The sequence below is a fragment of the Elephantulus edwardii genome, unplaced genomic scaffold (genome assembly GCF_000299155.1).
Source record: "Elephantulus edwardii isolate Elephantulus edwardi_28Jun2011 unplaced genomic scaffold, EleEdw1.0 scaffold00184, whole genome shotgun sequence".
Classification (NCBI taxonomy): Eukaryota; Metazoa; Chordata; class Mammalia; order Macroscelidea; family Macroscelididae; genus Elephantulus; species Elephantulus edwardii.
Genome location: NW_006399934.1, coordinates 2,410,182 through 2,429,614, shown reverse-complemented (window position 1 = coordinate 2,429,614; position 19,433 = coordinate 2,410,182). Strand labels below are relative to the sequence as shown.

Genomic DNA, 19,433 nt, shown 5'->3' with positions numbered 1-19,433 from the left:
GAGCTTAAAGCCCCTGATGGCTCTGGGCGCTGACTCTCACCAGTGGCTATGGATGAAGTCACAGGCGATTTTCAGCCAGTGCCAGTCAACCATAACTTTTAAGGAAAGTTATTCTGTACAAGTTTTTGTGAGTTCTCATATTATTAAAATCAAGAATTAGTTACTGACAGAATCAGTGTTTGTGTAAACTGTAAATAAAGGCATCTGAGAAATGAGAGAATGTTAAATATGTGTCATTAAAGACAACTCAGGGGACTTTTTAAGATTTTGTTTCAAAGTTTAATGTTTAAAAAGAATAATCAATATTTGAAATGCTAGTGTTAAAAAAAAAAGTATTCACTGATCTTTGGAAAGAAAACTTGATTTGTTTTTAACATTAACCTGCTGACTGAACCTGGGAACTGGGGATCTGTATGTGAATGTATTGGGGCCTCAGGCAAATGTGTTTTTAAACTAACTTATGTTAAAAAAAATCTTGAAGTAAATTTCTGTTTATTTTTGTACTATTTATGGATTGAAAAAATCTTTCTACAAATAAATTTTGATTGTTTCTATCTTTAAAAAAAAAGAAAAAAGGAAAAAACTGGAAATAGAATTTGGCCCAGCCTTGGAGAGGAACATCATGCTTGGTAGGGTGGAGGGACAGCGCAGGAGGGGAAGGCCCTCTATGAGGTGGATTGATTCAGTGACTGGGGTAATCAAGATGGGTGTGTCGGAGACAGTGCGATTGGCACAGCACAGAGCAGAGTTTAGGGCTGTTGTACATAGGGTTGCTATGAGTCTCAGGTGACTCAACAGCACATAATAACAACAACATCCCACTACTGGGCATATATCCCAAAGAAAGCACACTGTTCTTGATCCAACTCCTTGGTCTTCACATCCCCCTTTATTTCCCTAATTCTGGTGGTCTTTTTCTCTACCACTCATAACTGACCAAAATCCTTGTTTTCTCACCATGTTGTCTCTAGCCCTTCTTCATAAAGAACTCTGTTGGAGTGTTGTGTTGTCCACTTAAAGATCAGTGGCTTGAATCCACTAGCTCCTCCACCAGAGAACGATGGCCAGTCTCATCCCATAAAGACGATATTTGAAAACTCAGTGTGAGGTCACTGTGAATCACAACCAACTTGAAGGCAATGTGTTTGGGTCGGGTTTTAGCCTTTCTCTGTAGCAGGCCTTCTCCTTTCTCCTACACTGGGTTTCTCACCCTTTGTGAGTATGAACTCCTTTGTCACTCCTTTCTTAGGGACTCAGAATAAAAGAAACATCTATTAAATATTTTAGGTGCAATTATTTCTAGAATGGAGTGTGTGTGATTTCCTCCTCCTCCTCCAGGAGCACGCAATCTTCATTATGATGTCAGGGTGAACTTTAGGGACAGAAATATGCAACCACAATTTTTCATTAAGGAATATATGGATGGACAGTGCTACCTTGTGACCTTTTGTGAGCATGGTCAATCCTGGAAGATACTGATCCTGGTTAGTAGGGATTACTGAGAGGGGGGAAGAAAAGACTTGTGAATGTGAAGGGACCAATGTATAATTAGGTTCTTTTTCATGATGGTCCTAGGACATTGGGAGGTACAGCAGAGTGTTATTGTTGTTATTGCTGTTGCTATTGGTGTTAACTGGTTTTGTCTTTCACTGTAACAAAAAGAGATTAGCACGTGTGGAAATGTCAGGTGAGAAACTGCAGCATAAGTGGGAGTGAAAGGGTCTCTGCCAGCATGCTCTCCTCTGTCCTTCTTCATGAATAGAGGTGGGGAGAATAACAGGATATAAACTCTGAGACATTTGGAGGGAGACATGTAAGCCACATTTGCATTCACACCCTTCCTCAATTCTTCCCATAGCCAGGACCAGGCCAGGGTCCTTGAGTGTTCAGCCTGGGCCCTTTGCTCCCTGGGATGGGGGCTGAGTAAGGACCAGGTTCTGCTCTGTTCTTCCCTTTCCTCTCACCATTGCTCATGCTCTCCGGGCTGGTCACATGATTTATGTGGGGAATCAACAGATAAGGGCCTGGATAATTGTGGTATCAGAGAGAACAACCATGAAAGAGTTTATAATATGACAGCAGGGGAAGTGGTTAGCCTTTGAGGAAGATAGATACTATGTGGTGACTGTAGTCTTTGTCTCCCTTTCCCTAAATCTCTTGAAACATCATGGGGGGGAAAAAACCAGGGTGCAAAAACCTGAGAGAAACCAGATGTCACAGCATGACCCTTGAGTCTCCCTCCAAACATCTTAGGAAACCCCCACTTAGAACAGACAGATTGGTTCTGAGCACAAGTCCTTGTCTCCTGTTCATTCAGTAGTCTTTCAGCTCTCTCCTGCAGACCTATGGCTTGGGTTTGACTTCCTTCAGATAACTCATGCTCGGTGCTCTGTTCAAGTTCCCCCTTGTGTCCTCATTCTCCTGCTGTGTCCTTGTGGGAGAAAATGAGCAAATGTTCCCAACCTTTTGGGAAGACAGAGGAGTGCATCTCAGCAGGATGCGGTCCCTGATTTTCTTCTACCTCTTAGAGTCTCCTGTTCTCTTTCTCAGGGACAGTTCAGGGGGGACATACACTGCTAGCATTCTGTGGCCTCCTCATATTCTTCCAGAGCCAGTTCTTTCATCTCTTTGTGGTCACAGTCCTGCAAATGTGGAGTAAAAGTTGATCCAAATGCTTCTTCTCTAGTAATCAGACTGATTGATGGGAGAGGAAAAGATAAAATAAGAAATTAATTTTATGTTTTACCCCAGAGGCCATGAAATTCATGAAGGGGTGAAGAATGAAGTCCAGGTTCCTTAATGCACAGATGGATGGATGTGCCCCATATTATTGTTATTAGGTGTCCTCATGTCAACTCTGACTGATAGCAACCCTATAAACAATGGGTCTAGGCCTTGGCCTATCCTGTGCCATCCTTCTCATGCCTGATATACTCCCATCCATTGTCACAGTCACTGTGTTAATCCATTTTGTTAAGGATCTTCTCTAATACTGATCTAGCACATTTCCAAGCATGATGTCCTTTTCTAAGGATTAGTTCCTCCAAAAAAGTTGTCCAAAAAGTGTGAGACAGTTTTACCAACCTTCCCTCTAAGAAACGTCCTGGCTGCACTTTTCCCAAGACCTATGTGTTTGTTCTTTTGCAAAATCCTTCAGTACTCTTGTCCGGCAGCACAGCTCAACATCATCTATTCTTCTTCTGTCATTATTATTCACTGTCCAGCTTTCAGATGCATAGCAAGTAATTGAAAAGACCATGGCTTGTTATGAGATGCACTTTCATTTTTAAACTGACATGTTACTCCTTAGCACCTTAGACAGGTCCTAGAAAGCAGATTTTCCCAATGCAACACATCTTTTTTTTTTAACTGCTAGTACCAAGGATGGTGGAAATGATTAACAATTTCAATCTTTCCTCCATTCATTATAATGTGACCTGTTGGCCTAGAGGAGTAATGATGTCACTTTGAATACTAAGGTGTGTCTGATTCAGGCCATAGTCTTCCCTATCACTTGCTGTACATCTGAGAGGTGGACAGTGAGTATGTATGACAGAAGAAGAATCGGTGTGTTTGTGCAGTGGTATTGGGGAAGAGCACTGAACATCCCATGGAAGGCCAAAAGAACAAGTAAATATGTCTTGGAGAGAGTGCAGCCAGAGTGTCCTTTGAAGTTAAGTATGATGAGGCTTTGCCTCATATACTTTGGGCATGTTGCTAGGAGGGGCATGTTATTTGGAGAAGGACATGATGCTAGGAAGGGTGGAGGGTCAGTGAAGATGAGGAAGATCCTTGACCAGGTGGATTGATGTGGTCACTGCTGCAATGAGCTTTTGTGCATCAGGAAGTGTAAGGATGGCAAAGGAGAGAACATGGTTCAGATCTTTTGTTCTTAGGGTTTCTATGATGCATACTCTACTTGATGGTACCTAACAACAACAATAACATTGGCCCATTGGCCTAATTGTGAGGATTTTTGTTTTCTTGATATTGAGATATAATTCATATTGAAGGCTATAGTCTTTGATATTCTGTAGCAAGAGTTTCAAGTCTTCCTCACTTTGAGCAAACAAGGTTGTGTCATCTGATATGATATTGATATGTCTTCTGAGCCTCATGACATATTCTTCTTCATAAAGTCCAGCTTCTCAAATTATTTTCTCAACATACAGATTGAATAGCTATGGAGAAAGGATACAGTCCTGACATACGCCTTTTCTGCTTTTAAAACATTCACTGGTCCGTTGCTCTGTTTGGACAAAAGCTTCTTGGTCTAGGAATAAATTGCCCATGGGCACAATTAAATATTCTGGGGTTCTTGTTTGTCTCAATGTTCACCAAAGTATGTTATGATCCACAAGGTCAATTGCTTTTGCTTATTGAGTAAAACACAAACAAACCTTCTTCTAGTATTCTCTGCTTTCAGTCAAGATCCATCTGACATCAGCAGTGATATCTCTGGTGCCATGATATCGTCTAAACTCCACTTGAACTTCTGGCGGTTCTCTGTCAATGTACTGTTCTTGCCATTATTGGATGATCTTCAGCAATATTTTGCTTACATATGATTGTGCTTATGCAACCCTATACTTGGACCAGGAGGCAGTTCTCAGAACAGAGTAAGGAAACACTGCATGGTTCAAAATCAGGAAAGAAGTTCATCAGGAATGCATCCTATCTCTCTATGAGAAGGAACATGTCATCAAGATTGAAGGAAGACTCATCAACAACTTGTGTTATGCAGATTACACGACCTTGTTTGCTGAAACTGAGAAGCACACCTGGAGCCTTGCTGCAGTCTTCAATATGGATTGAAGCTCTCATCATGAAAACAAAGATTCTTACCACTGGTCCGATTGGTAGCATTATGATAGATGGTGAAGAGATTGAGATTTGTTAACAACTTCCGCTTACTTGGCTCCATGATCAACACTCTTGGTATCAGTAATCAGGAAATCAAAAGATAAATTGCATTGGGGAAAAAATCTGCTGTCAAGGACCTCTCCAGAGTAGTGAAGAGCAACAGTGTCAGTCTGGAGACTAAGGTGTATCTGATCTGGGCCATCAGAAAGATGGACAATGACTAGGGATGATAGAATTGATGCATTTGAGCTGTGGTGCTAAAGAAGAATATTAAATATATCATGGATTGCTGGGTGAACAAACAGATCCGTCCTGGAGAAGGTGAAACCAGGCTGCTCTTAGGAGACAAGGATTCTGAAGCACTGCCTGACATACTTTGGGCATATTGCAAGGAGGGACCAGTCCTTAGAGAGGGACATCATGCTTGGGAAGGTGGAAGGACAGTGTAGAAAAGAAAGACCCTGGATGTGATAGATTGACTCAGTGACTGGGGAGAAGGGGGCATTGTGTGTAGGAGACCATGAAATTGGTTGAGGATAGAGCAGGGTTCAGAGCTGCTGTACAGTGTTGCAATGAGTGGCAAGTGACTCGATGGCACATAACAACAAGAACATGATCGATAATTTCTACATTCTGTTGGTTCACCTTTCTTGGATATGGGAATAAATATGGATCTCTTCCTGCCAGTCTGCCAGGCAACTGTACTTCAAATTTTCTGGCATAGACTGTTAAGTCCAGAACTGCATCGTTAGTTGAAACATGTCAATTGGCATTTGAATGATTCCTGGAGCCTTATTTTTTGTCAATACCTTTCACACAGCCTGAACTTCTTCCATTTTTTACCTTTAACTCTTGGTCATTTGGTACTTCCTGAAATTTTTCAGTGTTGACTAATTCTTTTTGATACAGTGACTCTACACATTCCCTCCACCTTCTTTTAATGTTTCCTGTATCATTCAAGGTTTTGCCAACAGTGTCTCTCAGTATTACAACTCAACATTTGTGTTTGGTTTTCAGTAGTTTCTGTTTGAGAAGTTCCAGACAAGTTTTTCCCTTTTTCTTTTCCAACTACGGTTCTTTGTACATTTTATTATAATTTTTTCCTCAAGCTGCCTTTTGAAATATTCTGTCTCATTCTTTTACTTCAGCATCTCTTCCTTTTTTTTTTTAACCTGATGCTCAAATACAGCTTCCATAGTCTCTTTTGACATCCACTTTGGTTTTTCCTTTCTCCTCTGTCTTTGTAATGACCTTTTACACTCTTCATGGATGATGTCTTTGATGTCATCCCACAGTTCTGGGCTTTGATCATTGATGTTCAGTGCCTCAATTCTGTTCTTAAGATGATTCTTAAATTTGGGTGTAACAGTTTCCATTTTCTTCAACTTCCATCTGAACTCGCATATGAGTAATCAATAGTCTATTTCACAGTCAGCATCTGGCCTGTTTTGACTGCTGATAATGAGCTTCTCTAACATTTCGTTCCGTACATATAGTCAATCTGATTCCTGTGCAGTCTATCAGCTGAGGTCTATTAATAGAATTGCCTAGTATTTAGATTATTTTTTTCTTTAATGTCTTGAGGCTTGCTTTGTGACCTAAAATACGGTCTATTCTGGAGAATGTCCTATGAGCACTATAGAAGAAGGTAGATTGTGTTCTGTTTGGATGGAGTGTCCTATCTACATTTTTGAGATCCAGTTATGAACTAATTGTATTGTTTAGTTCTTCTGCATCTTTGGGACTTCCTTTCTAGTTATTCTGCCTTTCATTATGAATGGTATATTGACATCTCCCGCTCTTATTGTGGAGTTGTCTATTTCTCTCTCCAAATCTGTTAGTCTAATCTATGGTCCTTTCAACTCTGTAGTTGGATGCATAAGTATTGGATATAGTCCTTTCAACTTGTTCAATTTATCCTTTGATCATTATGTAATACTTTTCCTCATCTCTTATGCTGGTTATTGCCTTCAAGTCTATTTGATCAGAAAATAATATTGCCACTCCTGCTCTGCGTTTGATTAACATTTTCCCCCTCTCTTTGATTTTTTAATCTTTTTGGGGTTTAACGGAGATGTAATCAAGTCTCTCCTTGGAGGCTAGGATTTTGTAGCTCCATCTTACATGCTCTGGGCACGTGGCCAGGAGAGACTGGTTCTTGGAGAAGGAAATCATGCTCGGAAGGATGGAGGAGAGGAAAACCTCGGGTGAGACAGATTGATACAGTAACTGGGGTGTTGGTATGTCAGAATTAGTAAGACTGGCTCAGGATAGGGAAGGGTTCAGAGCTGCTGTGCATAGGGTCGCTATGGGTCACAGGTGACTCAATGGCACATAACAACAACAGCAGCATATTGTCGTTTTATTTAAGCCTTTTGTTTAGAATCAACAAGTTCTTGTGTGGGCCTTTGTCTTTAAAAGTCAGTTGTTATTTTATTTTGGAGAAACATTCTTCTAAGTGGTTCAGCACTTTTCTGTCAATTTGCTGTTCTGAGATAACCTGGGGTTGCTGTGATGCTGAACCTTGTGCCATTGGGGTGTCAAATGCCATAACGGTTACCCATGGTGGACATGTTTGGTGGAGTTCCCAGTTTAAGACAGATTTGGAAGCAAGAATGGCATCCACTTCCTAAACAACATGCCTCTGGAAACTCTATGAACTTTGAGAAATAGCAATAGTTATAGAAAGGCTTCACGTCTTTTGTTCATAGGGTCCCTATGACTCATGATTGACTCGACAACAATCAACAACAACAACAGATTATAGTATAGACTGGGAAAAGGATACAGGGACAGGATACAGGGATGCTGGGAAAAGTCAGCACATCTCAGATGTGCTCACAGGCTGCCTGACCTTCAGTCTTAAAGCTCTGGGACTATTGTAACTACACTTCCTATTCCTTCTTTTTGTATTGTATTTGTCCTCATTTATGGACTGATACTTGTTGCCTATTTTCAGTGTTTCATGATATTATACTTTGTTTATTTCTGTGACTTGAGCAATTTCAGAATGATGTTTTGTATATGTTAATTTCAGTTTTCCATCTCTATTGCTGACTCTGTCCAAAGAACTCTTATTAGTATTTTTTTTCAGGAATGGTCTATTCTTGTTGATTGTTATGTGACTTCAAATTGGCACTGATTCAGAGCTAATACTTCAGCAGGTTTTCCGACGCTATAAATTGAACAGAGTAGAAGGCCCATGGATTTGAACTGCCTGCTCTGGGTTGGCAATGCAACTTCTTTTCCTCTAGGACACTACAGCTCCCTGCAGGATTGGTCTACTTTTCACAAATTCCTTTAGTTTGTATTTATCAAGAAATGTCCTTATTTCACCATCAGATTTAATGGACAATTTTACTGGGTATGTAATTCTGGGTAGGCATGTTGTGTTTTGGGGTTTTTTTTTCTTTCAGTGTTTGGTATATGTCATCACGTTGTCTTCTATGTGGATTCTGCTGAGACACTGCAGCTTAGTCTTATTGGCTCTCCTTTGTAAAGGAGATGGATAATGCTTTGTCCTGAGCCACTTTCAGTCTTCTTTGTCTTTGATTTTGGAATGCTTTATTAGGGTAGGTTTGAGTGGTTTTCTTTTAGTGTTTGTCCTATTTGGAGTGCACTCATCTTCTAGAGTGCATTAGTTTCTTATTTTAAATAATTTTGCGGAAATATCCTGCCAGCAAATCTTCACAGATTTTCTTTGTACTTTTTGGAGTCTCTTCCTAGTCTGGAAATCCAGTCACACATGTTATTCCCCTTGATGTTGTCCCACAGAGTTCTTGGGCTTTCTTCATTTTCATTCCTTCTCTTTTTGATTGTTTCTCTAATAGATTAGTGTTGAGAAATTTATATTTCATCTGTTTTAGGGAGCTCTGGTGGCCTAGTGGCAAGAAGCTTTGCTGCTATTCTGAAGGCACAAAGTTTGAGGCCACCAGCTGCTCTGTGGGAGAAGGATGGGCAGTCTCCTATGGAATAAACTGCCTCTGAAAACCTGCTGGAGGGTCAGCTATGGGTTGGCTCTGACTCAATGGCACACAACAACAACAAATATGTCTTACATTTCTTTAATATTGCTGTACTTTCCCCCTTAATGTATTATTTATTTCTGATATTCAGTCTTAATAGTAAAAATTTCAATTTCCTATTTTTGTTACTTCTGAGCTATATCTATTTAGTCTAGCATAGTTTTTCTTTTTAAATTCTTCTGTATTTTTGTGTTTTTCTCATTTTACTGAAGACACTTAACTATCCTTTTTAATTTTTTATCAGGAAGTTCTATTATTTCTCTGAAAAGTTTTCTGGAACTCTATTTTGGTAACCTTTTTTGTGCCACCTTGCCTTGAATTTTTATTCCTCTAAGCATTAAAAAAATGGTGACTTTTAATAGAAAGATCTTAAAATAATCTTTTCTAGGGGAGCTCTGGTGGCCTAGTGGCAAGGAGCTGCAACTACAATCCCAGAGGCGCACGGTTCGAATCCACCAGATGCTCTGCTGGGGAAGGAGGGACAATCTCCTCCTGTACCAGTCAGATCTGATTTGAAGGTATACTCACACAGAAATAATAAAATAAAATTTAAAAAAATAATAATCTTTTCCAGTTTACTTTATTAGTCTTATACAGGAAACCTCCTAGAGACATTGATCATAGTTTTAGTATTTCAAATTTCACCATCATTAAATAAGTTATGACATCACATGAACTTATAGATTGTGGTTGCAAGTGAAATGAGATTGCTTACAACTTGATCTTTTATCCGTCTATCATGATACTGCCTATTGGTCTAGTGGTGAGAATTTTGCTCTCTTGGCTTAGAGATTGCTGTTCAGTCCATATTGAAGGCTGAGGTCTTTGATCATCTGCAGCAAGGGTTCCATGTCCTCTTCACTTCCAGAAAGCAAGGTTGTGCCATCCCATCCACATAATTCAGGCTATTAATGAGTTTTCCTCTGATCCTGATCCCATATTCTTCTTCATATTGGTCCAACTTCTCAAATGATTTGCTCAGCATACAGATTGAATAATATGGGAGAAATGTTTAACTCTGATGTATACCCTTCCTGATTTTAAACCATGCATTGTTCCCTTGTTCTGTACAAAGAAATGGTTCTTGATCTAAGTTTAAGTTGCATGTAAGAACAGTTAAGTGTTCTGGGGTTCAAGTTCTTCCCAACGTTAACCATTATTTTATTTAATCCACATAGCAAAATAACTTTGCATAGCAATTATTTTCTTTAATTCACATTGTAAAATAGCTTTAAACAGATAAACGTCTTTCTGGTATTTCCTGCTTTAAGCCAAGGTCCATCTGATATCTGCAATATCCCTCGTGCCACATCATCTTCTGGAGACAGCCTAACTATCTCGTAGTTCCCTGTCAATGTTACTCTTCTAGCCATTGTTTAATACTCAGCAAGATTTCACTTTGCACTTGATATATTTATGATGACAGATATTACAATATTGTTGTTTCTGTGTACCATAGAGTTGGAACTGACCATAGCCGACCCTCTGGTGGATTTTCAGAGGCAGTTAGTCGCACAGGAGAAGACTGCCCATCCTTCTCCTGCAGAGCAGCTGGTGGCCTTGAACCGTCTGCCTTTCAGATTGCAGTGCAGCTTCTTGCCACTCCATATTTTCGTCATAAACATATATGACCTGTAGTCAGTTGAACAGCTCAATTTTCCAGTAGTATCATCACCTCTTCTCTTCCCAGATCTTGGCCATGACCTAAGTTCAAATTGTTAAGGCCTCCGCTGCCGGGTGCTGGAGGCGCCATTGGAGCCGGCTTGGCTGGCGAGAGCCGCTCAGAAGACGGAGGTCGGCTGTAGTCACCGCCGAGTCGGCTGCTGGTTCTTGGCTCCGAGGAGGCATGGCGTGTGGGGCGACTTTGAAGCGGCCCATGGAGTTCTAGGCGGCGCTGCTGAGCCCCGTCTCCCCGAAGTGGCGGCGCTGCGCTCCTCTGCCCGGCTCCACGCAGGGCCTCAGGTCCCCGGACGCCGAGCCGCCGCGGTTTCAGATGCAGAGCCCTCCACCCACCGTGCAGCAGTCCGCCCCGCCCGGCGGCTAGCAGCGCCTTCCAACTCCAGAGCAAATTTTTCAGAACATAAAACAAGAATGTAGTCGTTACCAGAGGTGGAGACATTTAGAAGTTGTTCTTAATCAGAGTGAAGCTTGTACTTCAGAAAGTCAGCCCCAATCCTCAGCACTCACAGCACCTAGTTCTCCAGGTTCTTCCTGGTTCAAGAAGGACCAGCCCACCTTTACCCTCCGACAAGTTGGAATACTATGTGAGCGTCTCTTAAAAGACTATGAAGATAAAATTCGAGAGGAATATGAGCAAATCCTCAATACCAAACTAACAGAACACTATGAAGCTTTTGTGACTTTCACACATGATCAGATTATACGACGGGACGGGACAAGGCCAACAAGCTACGTGTCCTGAGGCTTTCTTGCCTATCTGGGTACCAGGTTTAACCTCAAGAGATGGCTGCTGTACACTTTTTGCAACTGGTTTGATACCCCATTTCAGCTCCAACTTTGCATCCTGAGAACACTTCAATGTTTCTACGGGTCCATTTTTCTACAACTTGAAAGACCTTGGAACTTTCTGGTTGCCACAAGCATATCTTTCTTTTCTGCTCATCCAATAAACAGTTGTGCCCTACTGTGATAGATTTTCCAAACAAAATACCTGGAGCAGCAGTTTAGCAAAATATGCCTTCAGCGGCCCTCAACAAATGGAGTTTAGGAAGAAAAAAAAATTGTTAAGGCCTTATAAAACATGAAGTTTTCCAGTGTGAGAAGCTACATCTGTTGTAAGCAACCCTATTAGAAGTTCTTCATAATTTATTGCATTTACGTGACATACATGCTTTGTCAGGTGTGGTTTGTAACTTTTATTAATTCTCAATAACAACATCTATATTTGTTCTTCTGGAAGGAGAGAAGAGATGGCTTTGTGCATTCTTGCCCTTTGCTTACAAACATTCCTGAAGCAAGCAGAAGGAGCAGGAGTTTTTGTCTCATACTTAGACAGCAGCTTGTCAGATAAGCTGTCTATTATTGCTGCAAGCTTAGCTGACATTTCAGCTATATGGGCATAGTAGTCCTTAGTGATATGATAAAAATGTCTAAGCATGCTATGTTGCATAGGTTGCAGTCAAGCTTCTAAATGAGGCTGCAATACGGCGCATAATAATTTGCAAATTGCATGAAGAACGAGCTAAATAATTAGAAGTTCATGTAGTCTAATATTTTGCATTTAATTAGTGTTTTTAAATTAATCTGACAGACAGGTATATCAGTAACAACACCATGGGATGTCAATATACTCACACTGTCAATATAAATAGAAAATTCTTATTAACAGTAATGTAGCTCCAACAACTGCGTGTTATTGTCCTTCAGCAATGAGAAACTCAGCTGATGTCCTTTCTTCTGTGGCCCCCAATTGTTTGTTGTTAAAGCAATCTTTGTATCTGCTAGAGAATCAACAAGACCTTGACATTCTGCAGCAGCAGAAGCAGCAGCATCAATCATTCTGAGCCTAGCACTCCTTGTCTAAGAGGAGACTGAACTTCATTTTCCTCTCTTCGTAAACTCGCTCAATCACCAAGTCAGAACCAACTTATAACTGACCCTCCACTGGGCTGCCAGGGGCTGTAAATTACACAAGAGATTGCTCATTTTTCCCCAGAGAGCCACTCGCTGGTGGATTCTAACCATCAAAGATATACCACTTTTGAGTCAGCAACACAGCTTCCTATGAACTAGGCCACTAAAGTTCTCTCTCTTAATGAAAACTACTTACAAAATTATTTTGACTCTGCAGTGCTCCAAACAGTAAGTTCCCCCACCCACCCCCAGGGATGTGCCCACTATCTAAAATGAATGTTTGTGTTAATCTAGAAAATTTCTAGACTCTATATAATTTAGTCAATCCATCCTTTTCTCTTGACATGAGAAATCTGAAAATGACAATGTGGTCGTGGCATATATCTAAGGATCGTTACAGTAATTCCTGGATACTGTTTGCCAGTTTTCCCAGTTCTATGTCCGATAACTTAATGTCCTAACTGCTTATAATTGCTACACATTCAGGAATAATAGATAATGACATCTGCTTTTTGCAGGATGAAATAATAAGTAGTGCATTCCAGTTTGGACAACAAATCACTGCAGGGCTCTCTATTTGTAGATGCTTTTCATTGAGAGACAGTGTTGCTTGCTATAGGTGTTCGGTCACCCTCAATAAATGAATAATTTTAGTTTCCCAGCAGTCCCATGGATCTGTCTCTTGCTTCAAAAGTGTTTGAATGGAACAGACCCAGCAATACCCAACCTCCAGCCTCCCACTACCCCCCATTTTCATCTACAGGTGTAACCCCAGGACCATCTTCTTAGTCATCTCCTATTTTCCAGACCAGCTAACACTGGGTTTTTTATTAGTCCCAAAACCTCAACCAGTTACGAGCTCTCAGACCCATCAGAATCATTCCGCTAAAGCAGAGGCCAGTGTCAACTGTTTGGTCAACCCGCACATGGAGGCCTCCTACTTCTACCTCTCTCCCAGGCTTTTATTTTGACAGCGACGATGTGGCCTTGGAAGGCACGGGCACTTCTTCCACAAGTTGGCGAAGGAGAAGTGTGAGGGTGTCGAGCTTCTCTTGAAGCTGCAAAACCAGCACAGCAGCCATGTACTCTTCCAAGATATCCAGAAGCCACCCCAGGATGAGCAGGGTAAACCCCTGGACGCCATGGAAGCAGCGCAGGCCTTGGAGAAGAACCTGAACCAGGTCCTTCTGACTGCACACTGTGGGTTCTGCCCACACGGATCCCTTCTGGTTCTTGAACAGACAAAAAGATGTGAAGGATAGGAAATACAGTCAGGTTCTGGCCAATGGTCTGGACAACAAACTCCGTGGAGATCTGGAGTGACTGAAGAAGATCCGTGCCCACAGAGGGCTATGCCACTTTTGGGGCTTTCACGTTTGAGGTCAGCACACAAAGACCACTGGCCACGGGGGCCATACTGTGGGTGTGTCTAAGAAGAAATAAGTCTATAGGCCTTGCCTGTTAATAAATAGTTTATACACCTTCAAAAAAAAGAAGAAGAAGAAGAAGAAGATGGGTGACCATCTGACCAATATTAGAAGACTGGGGCCCCCAGGCTGGACTGAGCATGTATCTCTTTAAGCGACTCATCCTCAAGCATGACTAGGGGCCTGTGGGGACCTCTGCATCCCCCTGCCATCAGCAGCAAGCTTCTCTTTCCCACACTGGTGTAGAATCCTATCCACCCAGAAAACACTAGCCCAGCCTTGGATCAAATGGAACAATGAAGCTTTTTGCGACAGCTAAAAAAAAAGAGAGAAAGAGAGAGAGAATAATTTATAAACAAGGCTTAATGGATAGTTTCCACTGAGAAAATCTGTTATCAACGACCTCTCCAAAATACTAAAGGGTAATGATGTCAGGTTAAAGACTAAGGTGCACCTGATCCAAGCCATGATCCTTTCTTTTATTCCTTATGCACCTGAAAGTTGGACATTGAATAGGGATAACATAAGTGGAGTTGCTGCCATTGATTTGTGATACTGGCCATTGATTTGTGGAGCTGAATATCTCATGGACTGCCAAAAGAGCAATGAAATATGTCTTGAAGGATCCTCGGGGTGCTCCTTAAAGGAAAGCATGATGAAACTTCATCTTACACATTTTGGGCACGTTCTTAGGAGGGGCCATTTATTGGGAAAAGACCACGCTAGTAAATGTGGAGGGTCAGAGAAAAGGGGGGAGACCTGCAACAAGATGTATTGACACAGTGATTGTACCGATGGGAAACCATGAGGATGGCACAGGATGGGTAAGTTTCAAATCTATTGTTTATGGTCGTAGACTACTTAATGACATCTAACAAGTACAACTTCATGGACTAAATAGTAATGCTGTCTCTGTATCCATTGAATTGTCTTTTTTAACATTTTAACTGTGATTTGAATCTACCAGCCATTCTTCTGACTGAAAAGGAGACACTCTACATCTGTAATGATTTACAACCTCAGAATCCCTAAGGGAAAATTCTGCTTCATCACAGCTACTATGAGTCAGAACTCAATTGATGGCAGTGGGCCAGTCCTAATCTAAGGAGGCCTGGAGGTTAAGTGCTGGGCTGATAACCCACCACCAACTCGTCAGAGGAAAGACCAGCCAATGTGCTGCCATAAAGTACCATCTAGGGACTCTATGAGTAGTTCTACTTTGCAATAGAAGTATAATTCCACTAATTAGCTTGACAGCAATGAGCATATAGATATACATATAGATACAGAAGTTGGTCCAAACTCAAGGATTCTGATTCAGTAGATTTTTACCATAACCAGAGTGTAAAGATATCAAAAATCCCAGACAGTCTTAATTAATAGTTGCATTTGAGGACCACTTGCTGGATGTTAAGGAGTCCTAGGGGCAGAATATGTAATAAACACATGAGCAGTTCCAATCTAACAACTACTCCTTGGGAGAAAGATGAGCCTGTCTCCTCCCAGAAAGATTTCCAGTCTTGAAGACCTGATGAAGAGTCTCTGCAAATCCAAATGACTGAACAGCAGTGGTTTTGGTTTGGTTTGGGTTGGCTGTTGTGAAGTGTTGTCAGGTAGACTACGGCTCATAACAACCCTATGAGCAACAGAACATTGCTTTGTCCTGTACCATCTTCATTATCTCTCTATTCTTGACCCTGCTGTTACAGTCAGTCACTGTGTCAATTTATCTTGTTGATGGATTTCACTCTTTCACTGACCCTCCACATTGTTTGACTAGATTTTCCAAAGACAAGTGTGTGGAGAAATGGGGTAGATTTTAGGATGCCATTATCACTATTAGATGATTTACAAACTACAAAATTCTCAACTCTTCTTTGGTTTCCAGAATATTTACCAGGTCCCATGACCATCACCACTATGCAATCAGGACCATCTTTAAGGATATATCAAGGCCAGAGGATGGGACAGAGGCAGAGGTGAGGAAAGCAGTAAGACTCTTTGTTCCTGGCAGAGTAAGTAAGAATGGAGGAGTTCATTTGACAGCAAACAAGAGAGATATCACCAGACAAATGAGGTGTGATGTCACACAACAGTTTTACTGAGCATTTAATAGTGAAACAGAGGCATTATGTGTTACACACAGCAGATGGGGAGCTGTAGAAGGCTTTAGGGAGTTGTGTTGTAGGCCTGTGTAGGTGCAGTCTCGATCGATACCTCCATTTGGAAGACCAAAAATTGATGTTTGTGAATTATGTTGACAAATTGAGTATAACATTGACGGCCAAAAGAACCAACGTGGAAAAAACTGGGGAAAATTCATCCCTGTCTTCGCAGCAGAGATGGTGAGACTTTGTGTCATATTCTTGGGGCATGTTATCAGAGGAGATGAGTCTCTGGAGAAGGGCATCCTGCTTGGAAAAAGTAGAGGGTTAAGGAATGAGAGGAAGACAGACTCCTTGAAAAGATGAATTGACACAGTGGCTTCAACAATGTGTTTAAGCACATCATGGAATCTGAGAATGGCACAAGTGTAACTAAGCCGTTGTTGTTGTTGTTGTTGTTGTTGTTGTTGTTGTTGTTGTTAAGTGCCGTCATAGTGACCCTATGAAGGAAAGTCCTAAACACTTGTGTGTCTTTCATCCTCTCTCCAGGTTCTTAGGGTTTCTGGAGGCAAGCTATTATGGAAGCGGATGCCACTCCTCCTCCTTCCAAGCTTGTTTTAATCCGGGAGCTCCACCCCACTCTCTGTCCCCGTTGGATAACCAGCCATTAACGCATTTGACTCATCAGTGTCAGTGTTCAGGCGCACAGCAACCACAAGTGACCTCTGTCCGGCAACTTGTACACCAGGGCTGTAAGACCCGCCACTCCTCAAGAAGCCAGAGGCGGCGCAACTTGTAAGTAAATAAAAATGACTTTGAGCCGCTTTTTGGGGCGGGCTTCCTCTGGAACTTTTAAAGCCGGTGCACACACCCACTGCCGGCTGCTCTTGCCGCTCCGCGGCCTCTGCCACAATGGCTCTGATGTTGCGCTTGTCCTGGGTCCTGCCCTTATTATACCCGAGCCTCGCTAACGGTGAGTAGGGCCCCTGTGGGCGTCTCATGCGCTGTAGCGTCTCCTGCCCAGGTTTGTCGCTGATGTGGGGATACACGTTTCCATGAATGTGAAGGGAAACCGGCGCTTGACCGAAGCTTTTCGCCCGAAGCTTTACGGTACTCTTCGAGTCCTGGCATCCACCACCCTTCCTCTCGGCTTTTCTGGTGGGGGCTGCACCCACTCCTCCCACCAGATCTCCGTGCTTTTAAAGCTGGGCTTTTTTTTTCTTTTTTTTTTTTTTTTTTTTTTTTTACCGCAAGCCTGGCTCCAGCCTTCAAGTTTCTTGACTGTCTGTGGCTCAAGAGACTTTTCCACCTTGTTTGAAGAGGCGTTTTCAGGTCCCAGGCACCCCCAGTGCTGCCCCGTGTCCCCCACCCTTCCTCATCATTCATTAATGTTCTTTCCAATTGGGTCCTTAGGTATCAAAAGGAATTCCAGACAAATTCACTCAGGAATGTCTTAGCGCTGGGGGTGGGGGTGGGAGTGGGAGGTGGACGTAGAGTTGGGGGTAGGGGGTGTGAGGTGAGGGGCTTTTTTCTCCCCCATTCATTTCCTCTCTTTCTCTCTTTCTCCCTCACTTCCTCCCTCTCCCTCCCTCCTTCTCTCTCTGTCTCTGTGTCAGTCTCTCTCTCCTTTCCTCCCTCCCTCCCTCCTGGTTTCTAAGAGGAAATTGAAGGGAAGTCAAAGACAGACAGATGCATCAAGGTAAAGAATCGCCACTTGAATCCAAACTCCACCCAAACCCACAGTGCCCTAGACGGGGCCCCACAGTGCCCTAGGCGGGGCTAGTTTATATGACCAATCTCAGAGACTGGGAGTCTATAACGCAGTGCCCACCTCAGGCCCACCTCTTTCTCTGCTGGCTGCCTACCAAAATGTTTGGATCCACTCCTGAAATTCCAAGGGTGTTAACCCATTTTCCCCTGTTTCTTTTTCTCTTAACTCCTTCACAAGGCTTGCCTTTATCTTAATCCAACCATGCCTCCTTTGTGTTACCTTAATAAAAACTCTTTTCACTTGTATTGCTAAATCACCATGTGTGCCTGTCCACTAATTCACAGTCCCCTGAACTCACCCTCTCATAAGAAATATTAATGAGTGGTGACAAGATAAAAAGAACTCTCATTTTAGCATATTTCATTTTCTAATAACTACAAGCTCATGGAGACCCCAGGCCAGAACTACCCTTTCTCCTCCTGTATAGACAGACTCTCACACTGAGGGAGGGAGACTCTGAAGGCTTCTAGTGGTCAAGGAATTCTTCTGGTGACTTCTCTGGACCCTCACTTCTCCCTTGACCTCTCCTACCACAGTCCCATGCCCTCTCCTCATACAGGCCATTTCCTACAAGAGCTCCTTCATGGCTCTCTCACTCTGACTTTCTGTTGGTGTCTTTTCCCTGTAGTTCTCCCTTCTGTCTCCACTCAATTCAGGGCTTGCCTGACCTAAGGTCCTGTTAACAGTGTCCTTGAGTATGATCTGCAGCCTGACTTAACAGTAGCCTTAAGAATGGTGTGCAGCCCCTGGTCCACAGACTGCTGCTCCCTTCCCCTGAAGTGCATGTGTCTGCTCCTGGCCTTCTCCCACAGATTTGCTCTACTTACAATGGGAAATGTGAAGAAGAGAGGAAGACCCTCAGCAAGATAGATTGACATAGTGACTACAACAATGGGCTCCAGCACCAGAGATTGTGAGGATGGTGCAGGATAGAACAAGGTTTAGATCTGTTGTTCGTGAATTTGAAATGAGTCACAGTCAACTCCATGTCACCTAATAATAAGGACAACAACATCTTCCCCAAGCCTTATTTCCAAACCTAATCCAAGTTGTGCCAAGAAATCTGGAGGACAACCACCTGGCCATCTCACTGGAAGAGTTCTGTATTTGTTCCCATTCCAAAGAAAGGTGATTCAACAGAATGTGGAAATTATCAAGCATTATCATTGATATTGAAAACCCTTTTGGTTGGCAGCATGAGGCTGGAGCCCATTTTGAAAGTTACCTACTGAAGCTGGGTTCTATAGAAGCTTGTTGGCCAAGATTGGTGAGCATTAGGGTGGAAAGTTGATTCATTAAGGGGAGTGAGGCAAGGTGCTAAAGCCTCCTAGGGTTGGTGATTTTAATCTACAGCCCTCAGGCCAGGTTTAAATTGATTTTTTATCAACCATTCTTCTAAATGCTATAGCACTGGTCTGTGCATTGCTGTACAGAGGTAACTCGTGGTTGCTGTGATGCTAAACACTGTGATACTGATATACCAATTGTGATAAAGGTTACCCATAATGGACAGTGTTTGGTGAGATTCCTGATTAAATCAAGCTTGGAAGCAGGAGTGGCATCCAATTCCGAAATGGCTTGCCTCCAGAAACTCTATGAACTGGGAGAAACGACCAAAGTTATACTCAGGTCTTTCATTCATAGGTTT

General features: G+C 42.3%; 1 protein-coding gene and 1 pseudogene across 1 annotated transcript in view; both read left to right on the top strand.

The window, feature by feature from the left end:
• MICA (MHC class I polypeptide-related sequence A) overlaps positions 1-19,433 on the top strand; it is an 83,634-nt gene that overhangs the window by 49,854 nt on the left and 14,347 nt on the right. The gene's annotated exons all lie outside the window — the stretch shown is intronic.
• Positions 10,735-11,310, top strand: LOC102864384 (annotated as a pseudogene).